Consider the following 12,716-nt stretch of genomic DNA (forward strand, 5'->3'; position numbering starts at 1 on the left):
CTCATATATTCATTGATTGATTGTATATCATCTTCTGAGAAGTGTCTGTTCAGTTCCTTGGCCCATTTATTGATTGGATTATTATTATTATTATTTTGGTGTTAAGATTTTTGAGGTTTTTTTTTATCCTAGAGATTAGTGCTCTATCTGATGTGTGTGTGGTAAAAATGTGCTCCCATTCTGTATGCTCTCTATTAACCTCACTGATTGTTTCTTTTGCTGAGAAGAAGCTTTGTAGTTTATATCCATCCCATTTATTGATTCTTGATTTTACTTCTTTTGCTATAGGTGTCTTATTAAGGAAGTCAGGGCTTAATCCGACATGATGACGATCTGGGCCTACTTTTTCTTCTGTTAGGCACAGGGTCTCTGGTTTAATTACTAGCTCCTTGATCCACTCTGAGTTTTGTGCATGGTGAGAGATATGGGCTTAATTTCATTTTGTTGCATATGGATTTCTAGTTTTCCTAGCACCATTTGTTGAAGAGGCTGTCTTTTCTCCATTATATGTTTTTGGTATCTTTGTCTAACATGAGATAATTGTATTTATATGGGTTTATCTCTGTGTCCTCTCTATTCTGTACTATTGGTCTACAGGTTTATTTTGGTGCCAATACCATGCCATTTTTTTGTTACTATAGCTTTGTAGTATAGTTTAAGTTCTGGTATTGTGATGCTTCCTGCTTCACACTTCTAGCTAAGGATTGCTTTAGCTAATCTGGGTCTCTTATTTTTTCCAGATGAATTTCATGACTGCTTTTTCTATTTCTATGTAGAAAGTCATTGGGATTTTAATAGGAATTGCATTAAATCTGTATAACACTTTTGGTAGTATGGCCATTTTGATAATATTAATTCTGCCTATCCAGGAGCATGGGAGATCTTTCCATCTTCTAAGGTCTTCTTCAACCTCTTTCTTTAGTGTTCTGTAGTTTTCATTGTAGAGGTCTTTCATCTCTTTTGTTAAGTTGATTCCCATTTTTTTAGGCTGTTATAAATGGGGTAGTTTTCCTAATTTCTCTTTCAGTGGATTCATTGTTGAGGTATAGGAATGCGCTTGATTTATGGGTGTTGATTTTATATCCTACTACTTTGCTGGATTCATTTATTAGTTCTAGAAGTTTTCTGGTGGAATTTTTTGGATCTTCTAGATATAGAATCATGTCATCCTCAAATAGTGATAGTTTGAGTTCTTCTTTACCTATTTGTATCCCTTTAATTTCTTTCATCTATCTGATTGCTCTAGTTAGAGTGTCAAGGACAATATTAAACAAAATGGTGAAAGAGGGCATCCCTGTCTTGTTCCAGTTTTTAGAAGGAATGCTTTCAATTTCTTTCAATTTAGAATGATGCTGGTTTGGGGTTTAGCTTTTATAATGTTGAGGTATGTTCTTATATCTCTACTTTTTCTAGTGTTTTGAACATGAAGTTGTGCTGTATTTTGTCAAATGTTTTTTCTACGTCTAATTGAGATGATCATGTGATTATTTGATTCTATTGATATGATGAATTACATTTACTGATTTCCATATGTTGAATCAACTCTGCATCCCTGGGATGAACCCAACTTGATCATGGTGTACTATCTTTTTAATATGTTTTTGTATGCTATTTACCAGAATTTTATTGAGAATTTTTGCATCCATGTTCATCAGGGATATTGGTCTGAACTTTTCTTTCCTTGATGTGTCTTGTCTGGTTTTGGTATTAGGCTGATACTAACTTCATATATTCATATTGGAAGGGTTCCCTCCTTTTCTATTTTACGGAATACTTTAAGGAGTATTGGTATTGATCCTTATTTTAAGGTCTTGTAGAACTTGGCTGAGAATCCATCTGGTCCTAGGCTTTTCTTGGTTGGTAAGGTTTTAATGGTGTTTTCTGTTTCATTAGTTAAAATCGATCTGTTTAAATAGTATGTATGATCTCCTCATTCAGTCTGGGTAGGTCTTATGTCTCTAGAAATTTGTTGATGTCTTTGATATTTTCTATTTTATCGGAGTTTAAATTTTCAAAATAGTTTCTAATTATCTTCAGTATTTCAGACATGTCCACTATGGTATTTCCTTCATCATGTATTTTAGTAATTTTAGTTTTCTCTTCATTTAGCATGGCTGGGGATTTATCTATTTCAATCACTTCTTATTGTTGTCAAATTTGTGATCCTCTGGCCTTGGCCTCAGCCTCCCAAGTAACTGAAGTTACAGGTGCCCGCCACCTGCCTGGGTCAGACTCATACATTAAATTGCCCATTTGACATCTACATTTTGGGTTGTTTAAAGGGAATGTCAAAATTAAGGTGGTTAAAAATCAATTCTGAATGACTGTTGTGCGAGACATGCCCCCCTCTAAACCAGATGCTGTGGGCACATTACCCGTCTCACGGGAACTCTGAAAAAAAAAAAAAAAAAGAACTCCCGCAGTTGCCCCCTCAGTCTGCGCCAGGCTGGCCCACACAGAGCCATGTGTTCTAACCCATGTCTGGAAAGCTCATCCTTCAGACCCTTAAATGGGAAGAAAGGAAAGGGAGGAAGGCAGGATTCTGTTTTCCATTATAAAATTGAAAATGACTGAAGAACTTGATAGGGAAAATGACGGCAGGGGTGAAAGAAAACACAGAATGTTAGCGATTTCTAAGTCAGAGTTCCCTGTATTGTGGCTTTCTTCATGTTCAGTCCTCAATTTGTAATTTCCACATTATCTTGTTCTGAATTTTCCCTGGAGGACTCCTATGTTATGATTTATGATCCCACTTCTTGTTTTCTTTTCTTCTCTCTCCTCCTCCTCCTCCTCCTCTTCTCTTCTCTTCTCTTCTCTTCTCTCTCTCTCTCTCTCTCTCTCTCTCTCTCTCTCTGGTACCAGGCATTGAACCAGCTTTACCAATGAGCCACACCCCCAGCCTCTTTCACTTTTTATTTTGAGACAGGGTCTTGCTAAGTTGCTTCAGGCCTCACTAAATTGCTGAGTCTGGCTTTGAAATTGGGATCCTCCTCAACTTCCCAAATTGCTGGGATTACAGGCGCCGTGCCACCATGCCTAGCTATGATGCATATCTTGAATTTTTAAATCTACCAACTTATTTAACTTCTCTGAGGAAGTTTTACCTTCTATAAAACAGGGAAGTACAAATTCCGTATTTGTTCTGGGTTTTGTTTGGGGGGGGAGGTGGTTAGCTATGGAGCGTCATCAACACTTATATAACATTGTCTTCCTAAGAATCTGGGTTCCAAGTTTTCTTACAAAGAAAATGTTGATAAAATATTGAACCAAGACCTTTATGCAGCAAGAGCTCTGTGTTGAATTTACGAATTGCCATTCTAGTGCTGAGAAGCCTACTTATCCCTTTAACTAAGTCTAACCATAGTAGTCAAAGAAGAAACAAACAACACACACATACACACACATACACACACACACAAACACACACACACACAAAGATAAAAACAATCCAACAAATTTGAAAACTATTATATATATACTGTGATTAAGAAAAACCACAAAAGGAAAAATACATACTTTTCAAAGGAAAATAAATATCCTTATTTTGGGGGGGAAGTTATCTTTATGTTTATGCTTTTCTATTTCCTTTTAGAACCATTTATTCAATGATTGTTGAGACCTGATTTTTCACAGTAACCAAGCAAAAATTTGCATTTTATTTTTAAATTCAATTTCTATATTTCTAAATAGTTACAATATTTCTATAAGGGGGTGATAGCTGCTTGGGTGGTTCTGAATGTGAGCCTTAGGAGAAGGCTACGAGATTTACAGGTTAGAATGTGAACATTTTCATAAAGGGAGCTCAACAGAGAAATCCTGAGAAAGAAAATGTGAGAACCACACGCACAAGAATCAAATATTTAACTTTCCTCTGTTACAAAATGTGCTCCTGGATCGTTGATGATTTACCAACTACTTACTAGGGGTAGAGCTGGAGTTCTCTACGGGGCATTTATAGGGGGTATCTTTCCCCCTTAGAAAGCAGTTTCACTTCCACTATCTCATGTTATAAGCTTTTAAGGCTAGGGCAATGAATAGAACTTTGGGCTGTCTTTGATCTAAAAACAATGAAAGATCAGGAACTGTTCACAAAGACTATTCACAAGGGACTCACTGTTTAAATGTGCACCCTGCCTCCCTGGCAATCATTACCTTCCGTCTCTGGTGGGTATGTTGAAGCAACACAGCCATCAAGAAAGCCAATAGTTACCAGGATGGTCAAGAGTTAAATTGTTCCTCCCAGCATGGTCAATGTGCTGGGAAAAACTCTGCAGCAGAGAAAACTGGATTTGTGTCCCAAGGAAAGTGAGACTCAAGATGTGCGCCCCCTGGTGCCCTAGAGGTGAAGGGCAAGGTTGACAATTCCAACACAATGATCAAGTTGAAAGACTTTAATTCCCTGATTAGGTTTGGGAAGTGGAGAGCAAAAGAAACTATTCTCAGTTTGAAATACAGGCATAACATTTCATGTATTTGGAAGGTCTCACTTACATGCAGGTTTAGAAACAGAACATCAATAACCTGTGAAGATTCAAATTTTTCTAATTTGTGAGCATTCCTGTTTCCCTCTCAGATGTTGTATCATCATTCATAAAATAAGCAACACTGTCCTCACTTTGGAAAAAACACCAAGGCTAAGTTTGTTATGAAAATTAGTTAATTAATGAATGATAAAAAAAATCCTCTCTCTAAACTGTGCCATCAACTGGCAACTGGACCACCAACCCAAACAAATCATTAAAAATTGCTTACTCCTTTAGCTCAATGCACCCTCATTGAAACTGTAAAGTCCCCAGGCCCCATAGATCACTTTCAAAAGTCGGTGTGACCTTGAGAAAGTCAAAAGGCCTTCCTTAGTGTCCCACCTTCTCATATCTACCTTGATACCCCTATCCTGCTTCATAACCCTCACATCAAACTTGGAAGTTTACATCTCAGAGAAGCAGAATTCTTAGGAAAACAGACCAGACGAAGGGAGGGAGGAAGCAGAGGAATCAGGTGGCAGGAGCAGGAGACCACAGTCACTCATTCACTGGCCACAGGGTGCCAGGGCCCACCTCTGCTCCCCTAGCAAACCCAGCAGGTCTCAGAGTCTTCTGCTATCTCATCGGAGGGCCTTAATTTTTTTTCAATAGTTTTTATGGTAAAATGCATGTAAAAAAAAATTACTATCTGGACCCTTTTAAAGTGTATAATCAATGGCATTCAGCACATGTATATTGTTGTGCAACTACCACCTGTTCATCTCTAGATCTCAAATTGAAACTATATTCCCAGTAAACATTCTCCACTGCCCGCTCTTCCCAGCACCTGGCAACCATGAGTCTACTTTCTGCCGCTCTGATTCTGACTACTCTAAGGACCTCCTGTTAGTGGGATCATACAGTATTGTGACTGGCATGATATTGCCACTTATTGTAATATCCTCCAGGCTCAGCTATGCTGTAGCATGAGTAAGTTTATATTAAATGAATACTGAATGATATCCGTTGTAAGTGTATACCACATTCTGCTTATATTCACTAATTTATCAAGGGATACAAGGTTGTTTCCACCTTTAGCTACTGCAAATAATGCTGTTATGATTGCGGGTGTACAAATACCTTTTTGAGAACCTGCTTTCAATTTGGGGGGATATATCCCCAGAAGTAGTGTTGCTGGATCACACAGTAATACATTGTAATTTTTTGAGGTGCTGCCACACTGTCTTCCACAGCAGTCACGTCACCGTACATCCCCACCAATGTGCATGAAGCTTCCGATTGCTCCACACCCTCACACACACCTATTCCTTACTGTTCTGGAAGCGGCCATCATCAGGTGTCAGCTGATATTGCACTGCAGTTTTGATGTGGATTTCTCTAATGAGTAGTGATGCTGAGCATCTTTTCATGTGCCTATTGGCCATTTGTATATCTTCTTTGTAGAAATGTCTACCCACGCCCTTTGCTTACTTTTGACTGGGTTGTTGGCATTTTTGTTATTGAGTTTTAGGAGTTCTGTTTTTCTGCATATTAATCTCTCACCAAATCTATGCCTTACAAATGTATTCTCCCATTTTGTGGATTGCCTTGTCTATTTATGCCTTTGTTGCCACAAGAAATCATTGCAAATTCTAGTGTTGTGATATTTTGCCCTAAGAGCTTCACAGTTTTAGATGTTACATTTAGGGCATAGATGCATTTTGAGTTACTTTTTTTTGTTGTTGTTGTTATAAGGATTAAACCCAGGGGCACCTACCCACTAAGCCACATCCCCAGCCCTTTTCATTTTTTATTTTGATACAGGGTCTCACTAAATTGCTTAGGGCCTCATTAAGTTGCTAAGCTTGGTATCCAACTTGCAATCCTCCTGCCTTAGCCTCTTGAGTTGCTGGGATTACAAGTGTGCACCACCTCACCCGCCTTGAGTTAGATTTCGTTATGGTGTTGTGGAAAGGTCTTGTCATGGTGTCAGGGAAGGGTCTTGTCATGGTGTTAGGGAAGGTCCAACTTGATGTTTACATCCAGTTTCCTGCACCATTTGTTTAAAAGAATATCTTCTTCGCACTGAATGATCCTGGTTCCCTTATCAAAATTCATTTCACCAGGCTGGGGTTGTAGCTCAGTAGTAGAGTGCTTGCCTAGCATGTATGAGGCACAGGGTTCAATTTTCAGCACTGCTTATAAATAAATAAAATAAAGATCCATTGACAACTAAAATTAAATCAAAAAAGTGTATCTAATACAGAAAAAAAGAAAATTATAAAAAATTCACTTGACCAAATATTAAAAGGCCTATTTCTGGACTCTCTTCTATTGCACTCGTTATGTGTCTGTCTTGATGTTATTAACACACTGTCTTAACTGCTGTTGCTTCATATAGTAAGGTTTGAAATCAGGAAGTATGGCTTCAGCTTTGTTCTTTTCCAGGATTATTTTGCTGCTTACCATTCCCCAAGATCCCACATGGATGGAGATTTTTTTTTTTTATTTTTTATTTTTTGCAAAACAACTTATTACAGTTTTGATGGGAACTGCACTAAATCTGTAGATCAATTAGGATAGTATTGGCTTTTTAACAATATTAGGTCTTCCAGTCCATGAACATGGGCTACCTTTTCATCTATTTACGTCATCTTTATTTTTCTCTCAGAAGTGTTTTGTAGTTTTCAGTGTACAGACTGTTTACCTCCTTAGTTCCTAAATATTTTAGTATTTTTCATTCCCTTGTAAATTGAATTATTCTTTTAATTTACTTCTTAGGTTGTTCATCATTAATTCATATAAATGCAACTGATTTTTAAAGTTTTTATTAAAGCTGGGGATTGAAACCAGGCACCTGAACATGCTCTACCACTGGACTACATCCCCAGCCCTGCAACTGATGTAGTGGAATTTGCTGCTGGAGTCAGTTTTCTAGTATTTGGTTGAAGCTATTTTACATCAATGTTCATACAGAACACTAGTCTAAAGTTTTCTTGTGCTGTCTTTGTCTGGCTTTAGTATCAGGGTGATTCTGGCTTCATTGAATGCATGAGGGAACATTCCCTTCTTTTCTTTAGTCTGAAAAGGGTTGATGTTAGTTCCTTAAATGTTTGGTAGAAGTCACTGGTGAAACTCTCAAGTCCAAGGCTTTTCTTTGGTGGGAGATTTTGATTTGATTACAGATTCAATCTCCTTACATGCTATAGGTTTAGTCAGATGTGTGTATGTGTGTGTGTGTGTGTGTGTGTGTGTGTGTGTGTGTGTCTTAGTCTTGATAGACTGCATTTTAAAGAAATTTGTCCATGTCATCTAGGTTATCCAATTTGTTGCAGTACAACTGCTTGTAGTACTCTCTGATAATCCTTTTAATTTCTGTAGAATTGGTAGTAATATGGTCATTTTCATTTCTAATTTTAATCATTTAGGTTTTCTCTCTTAACCCATTATCTATTCAAAGAGTTGTCAATTTGTTGATATTTTTGAAGAAACAACTTTTGGTTTCTCTAATATTTCTCTATTATTTTTCTATCCTCTATTTTATGTCTCTCTGCTTTAATCTTTATTGTTACAGCTTTGCGTTTATTCTTTTAAATTTTTGAAACTTTGTAAGTTGCAAAGTAAGGTTGTTGATTTGTTTCTTATTTTATAATGTGAGTTTTTATCACTGTAAATTTTCTTAGAACAGCTTTCTCTGTCCCATAAATTATGGTGTCTTATGTTTTCATGTATCTCTAAGAATTTTCTAACATCCTTTGTTATTTTTTCCATGAATTTATATTTTCCAAATACTTAGAGAGTTTTTGGCCATTACTTCAAATGTTCTCTATCCTAGCATCTCTCAACTGTGGAACTTCTATACAGTGGCTACTCTAGTCCACTTGATAGTCTCATATGGGGCCCTTAGACTATTCACTTATATTTTTCTCCAATCTTTTTTTTTTTTCCTGTCCCTCATACTTGATAATTTCCACTGTCCTTTCAAGTTTTTCTTCTATCTGTTCACATATGCCTTTGGATTCATCTAGTAAATTTCTTATTTCAGTTATTGCACTTTGCAGCTCCAGAATTTTTAAAAAGTGTTCTTTATTAGTTTATTGATATTTCTAATTGATTCATACATCATTATCTTGACTTTCACATCTTTTTTTAGTTCTTGGAGCATTTTTAGGATAATTGTTTTAAAATCTTTGCTATGTGATGCATTATCAGCTCTTTTTCAAGGATGATTTCTTTTGGTGTGTTTGATTCCTCTGAATGGGCTGTACTTCACAGTTTCTTTGTACGCCTTGTGACTTTTTTGTTGAAAACTGTACATTTGAATCTAAGAAGGTGGTCACTCTGGGAATCAGCTTCTCCTGGTCCCTGGGTTTGTTGGAGATGTTTGCTTTGTAGGCTGTCTCTGTGGTGTGGATCAGCCGACAGCATGACCTTGAGATATTCTTAGCTCCTTCCTCCAGATGCATGACTAGACCAACATAGCCCTCTTTCTATCTCACCAGTGTAAATGATATTTGTACATGCCACTCCTGCATCCAGACTCCTTAAAAAAAAAAAAAACAGTTTTTACTCCATTCCAATGAGTTGAGAATCTGATGAAAGCCTTGGATCATCACCCCAATAAAAAGATGCACACACAATTCTGTGTGCAAGGTCAGGAGATCTAGCACACCTTGAAGCCGTCCTCGCCTGCAGGCTGAGCCCATGTCTTAGTCCACCATGAAAGGCGGATTCCCGTTCCATTTCTGACCTAGCCCCTGTAGCCATGGTTTTCTTCCATGTCAAGAGGGGAAAACATCCACACCCATTTCTTTTTTTGTTGTCCTGGTGAGGCAACAAGACACCAAGAGCACACACCTGTCCCAACTCCCAGAGGTGAGCAACAGACCCAGAGGCCGCCTACCTTTTTCACGTACACCTCATGTTAACTCTGTTCAAATATTTTCCTGAACCTTTGGAGCAAATTAATCCCAAATCTAAAAAAAGTCCTAAAATCCATTTCAAACACATGTACTTCAGCACCACCTCTACTCTTGCCTCCCTTCCCTTTTTTGTGCCGGGATTGTGTTTTCACAAAATTCCAAATCATTGGAATGGAGTAAAGACTTAGGAGATGGACTAGAATTAAATGGAAAAATCAATTCAAAACAAGCTTATTTTAAATTAGATATGTGTTCATGCTTCCTTGGAAAGTCTCAATGTATGTTTGGTTGTGCTATTTGCTTTCTGTGGGGACTCTCTGGAATGGGCCCATCGACCAGCATCGACTCACCTTGTGTAGGCTAGTGGAGCCATTCGAGGGTGTTCCCTGCACCTTTCTCCCCAGTGCTTCCTGTAATGCTTGACCTCAATTTTGCCCACGCATCATAAGCACCTGAGTGGTTTTTTTGTTTTGGGTACCAGGGACTGAACTCAGGGACACTTAACCACTGAGCCACATCCCTAGCCCTTTTTATTTTTTGTATCGAGACAGAGTCTCCCTAAATTGTTTAGAGCCTCGCTAAAGTGCTGAGTCTGGCCTCAAACTTGCAATCCTTCTGCCTTGGCCTCCTGAGTTGCTGGGATTACAAGCATCTGCCACCAAACCCGGTTTGAGGAGTTTTTCTTATTTTTTGGCACTGGGAATTGAACCCAGAGGCACTCTACCACTGAGCTACATCCCAAGTCCTTTTAATTTTTTGTCACTAAGTTGCTGAGGCTGGCTTCAAACTGGTGATGTTCCTACCTCAGCCTCCCAAGTAGCTGGGAATATATATATATATATATATATATATATATATATATATATATATATAACATAATTAACGTTAATTATGTGATCAGTACATTTTTCTATGATTCCCTTCATGCTTCACTTTCCCCAGAAACTGAATTCTGAACTTTCTCTTCTAAAATTGGTACAATCAGGTTATCCTTCGACATCAAATTATATTTCATCACAAATTTAGTAAATCGATGACATAAAAATGTTTCATTTTCATACTCATCAAATATCTGCCGGTGATGAAAATAAGCATGTGAAAATATTCTGTAAATTCTACGACATACTGATCCTAGTTTTGCTACAGATGATTCTTTTATGCTAACCCTGCTGGGAAAATATTTATTGCTATTCAGAAGACACACAGCACCATCAAGTGTGTGTCTAGTATAGTCTATAGCAGGACACTCTTTTGGAGTTTTATGAGCTGCACAAAGAAAAATCCATTGTTCAGTTGCTGTCATTTGAGTACAAGTATCTGGGTGGCATTCACTCTGAAGTTTGACAGCAAGTCCATTTAGTTCAAGGCAGAATTGCCTTAAATGTTCATATTTCCACATACCTTCATCTTGGCCTTCAGAAGATTCAAGAATTTTGTCAATATTGGAGCAATCTGCCCTTATGTTCTGTTGAATATACTGCTGAACAGCAAGTGTACTGTCCATCTCATCAAATGATTCATCAAGCCAATTATAGAAATCTCAAACTGTGGTGATCAGATCTGGAACCAAGGCAGGCTTCTCCTGGTGTGGAGTGGATAACCGGTTGAAGAGAGGGTCAGGTCCTATGGAAAAGTTGCAGCTGTCACAAGGGTCCAGAAGAGGTGGTAGAGTTTGAGAGCGGTGAGGATCATGCAGAGGATCAGGAAAAATGAAGTCAAGTGATGGGATGTCAGTCAGTCTGGGTCCTCATCATGCTGAGTGCATCCTTGTTTCGGCTGGTACACAACTTACAATTCTTACTAGAGGTGGTTTCCATCAGAAGGTTCAGGCCAGATCCTGGATTCTCTCTGCCTCACTCCAGGCAGTCACACAGGACAGGGCCAGTTCTCCTTCCTCTGCTTCAAGGGCCACCTGATCCTGTTTCTCCCAACTGGAACCCAGGTTCCCAGATTCCCTCTTGACTTTTCAACATCCACCATTCACCACTGTCGTCATTTCCAAATGGCGATGGGAATGTCTGTCTGCTCCTAGTGAATGACTTTACCTTTCCATCCAGGAAAGGGTAGTTTTGACTCAAGTGTGGGTGCTGCAGTCTTAGAATAGGGCCTTCACTCAGCATGGTCACACAGAGTCAAACCCAGGCTGTTCTGGAAGGCTCAAGTGAGGACCTGCCCTGCACTCCTTTCCTTGAATCCTCAGACTCACTTTTGACTTCCCATGAACAAGCCCATGAATAAAGCACATTTCACATGCCCAAAAGAATAAGTGAAACTGTACTGAGATGGGTAACGCACCTAATTCTACACTTAGCAAAGACATTACTTACTGCAAGGGAACTGTAATCTGAGAAACCATCTCCTAACCACAGACTGCTTTCACATTACCGGTCCCAGTCCGTTCACGCCTCAACTCAAAAACTTCCATCTCAGAAATGATATTTGGGACTTGATTCAAAATTAATAAGGGCAGGGCATAGAGCAAAGTGAGGGGGACTGTGAGGAAACAAAACTAGCCATACGCTGAATGTTACTAAAATCAAGTAATGGACCCAAGTGGTCATTATACTGGTCTACATTTTTTTTCCCAGTGTTGAATTGAACCCAGGGTCTTTTGCATGGTAGGCAAACACTCCATACTGAGTCATGCTCTCAGTTTTTTTTTTTTTTTTTCATTTTTATTTTTGAGACAGGGTTTCACTAAGTTGCCCAAGCTAGCCTTGAACTTGCAATCCTCCTGCTTCAGCCTCCCAAGTAGTTGGAATTATGGATGTGTGCCACTGTGCCTGGCTTCTTATCTATTTTTGTGTAAGTCTGAAGTCTCCTGTAGTTAAAAACAAAACAGCTCCATTTCTACAAAGGCTTGGCCCCTGATGTTTGCATCACTAGAAGGTTCTTCACTGAGGCATGCAAACAGATGTTGCAGCCCCAAAGGTGAATTCAGTCTGTACTTATTGCAAAAAAAAGAAAAAAGTCAAATATTCCCCCCATCTAGAGATGATTCCAGAGATTTTGGGGCAAATATTTATTCAAAGATCACATGCAGTTATGGGGGTCTTCCTTACCACAGCACTCTCCTTGAAGGAACTTCGAGCATTCCTCAGATGACACTATTGCTCACTATTTCTAGGGCTATGTGCCATCTTGCCTGATATGTACGCAGAGGATTTAGGCACCAGACAGGTAAAGGAAATTTTATCTGTGCTAACTTATGCCTCTTTTTTAATATTTATTTTTTAGTTGTAGTTGGACACAATACCTTTAACTTATTTATTTTTATGTGGTGCTGAGAATCGAACCCAGGGCCTTACATGAGCTAGGTGAGTGCTCCATC

General features: G+C 38.6%; 1 pseudogene; it reads right to left on the reverse strand.

The window, feature by feature from the left end:
* Positions 1-10,284: 10,284 nt before the first annotated feature.
* Positions 10,285-10,941, reverse strand: LOC114091488 (MOB-like protein phocein pseudogene; annotated as a pseudogene).
* Between the last annotated feature and the right edge of the window lie 1,775 nt (positions 10,942-12,716).

This window comes from Marmota flaviventris, chromosome 8 (genome assembly GCF_047511675.1).
Source record: "Marmota flaviventris isolate mMarFla1 chromosome 8, mMarFla1.hap1, whole genome shotgun sequence".
NCBI lineage: Eukaryota > Metazoa > Chordata > Mammalia > Rodentia > Sciuridae > Marmota > Marmota flaviventris.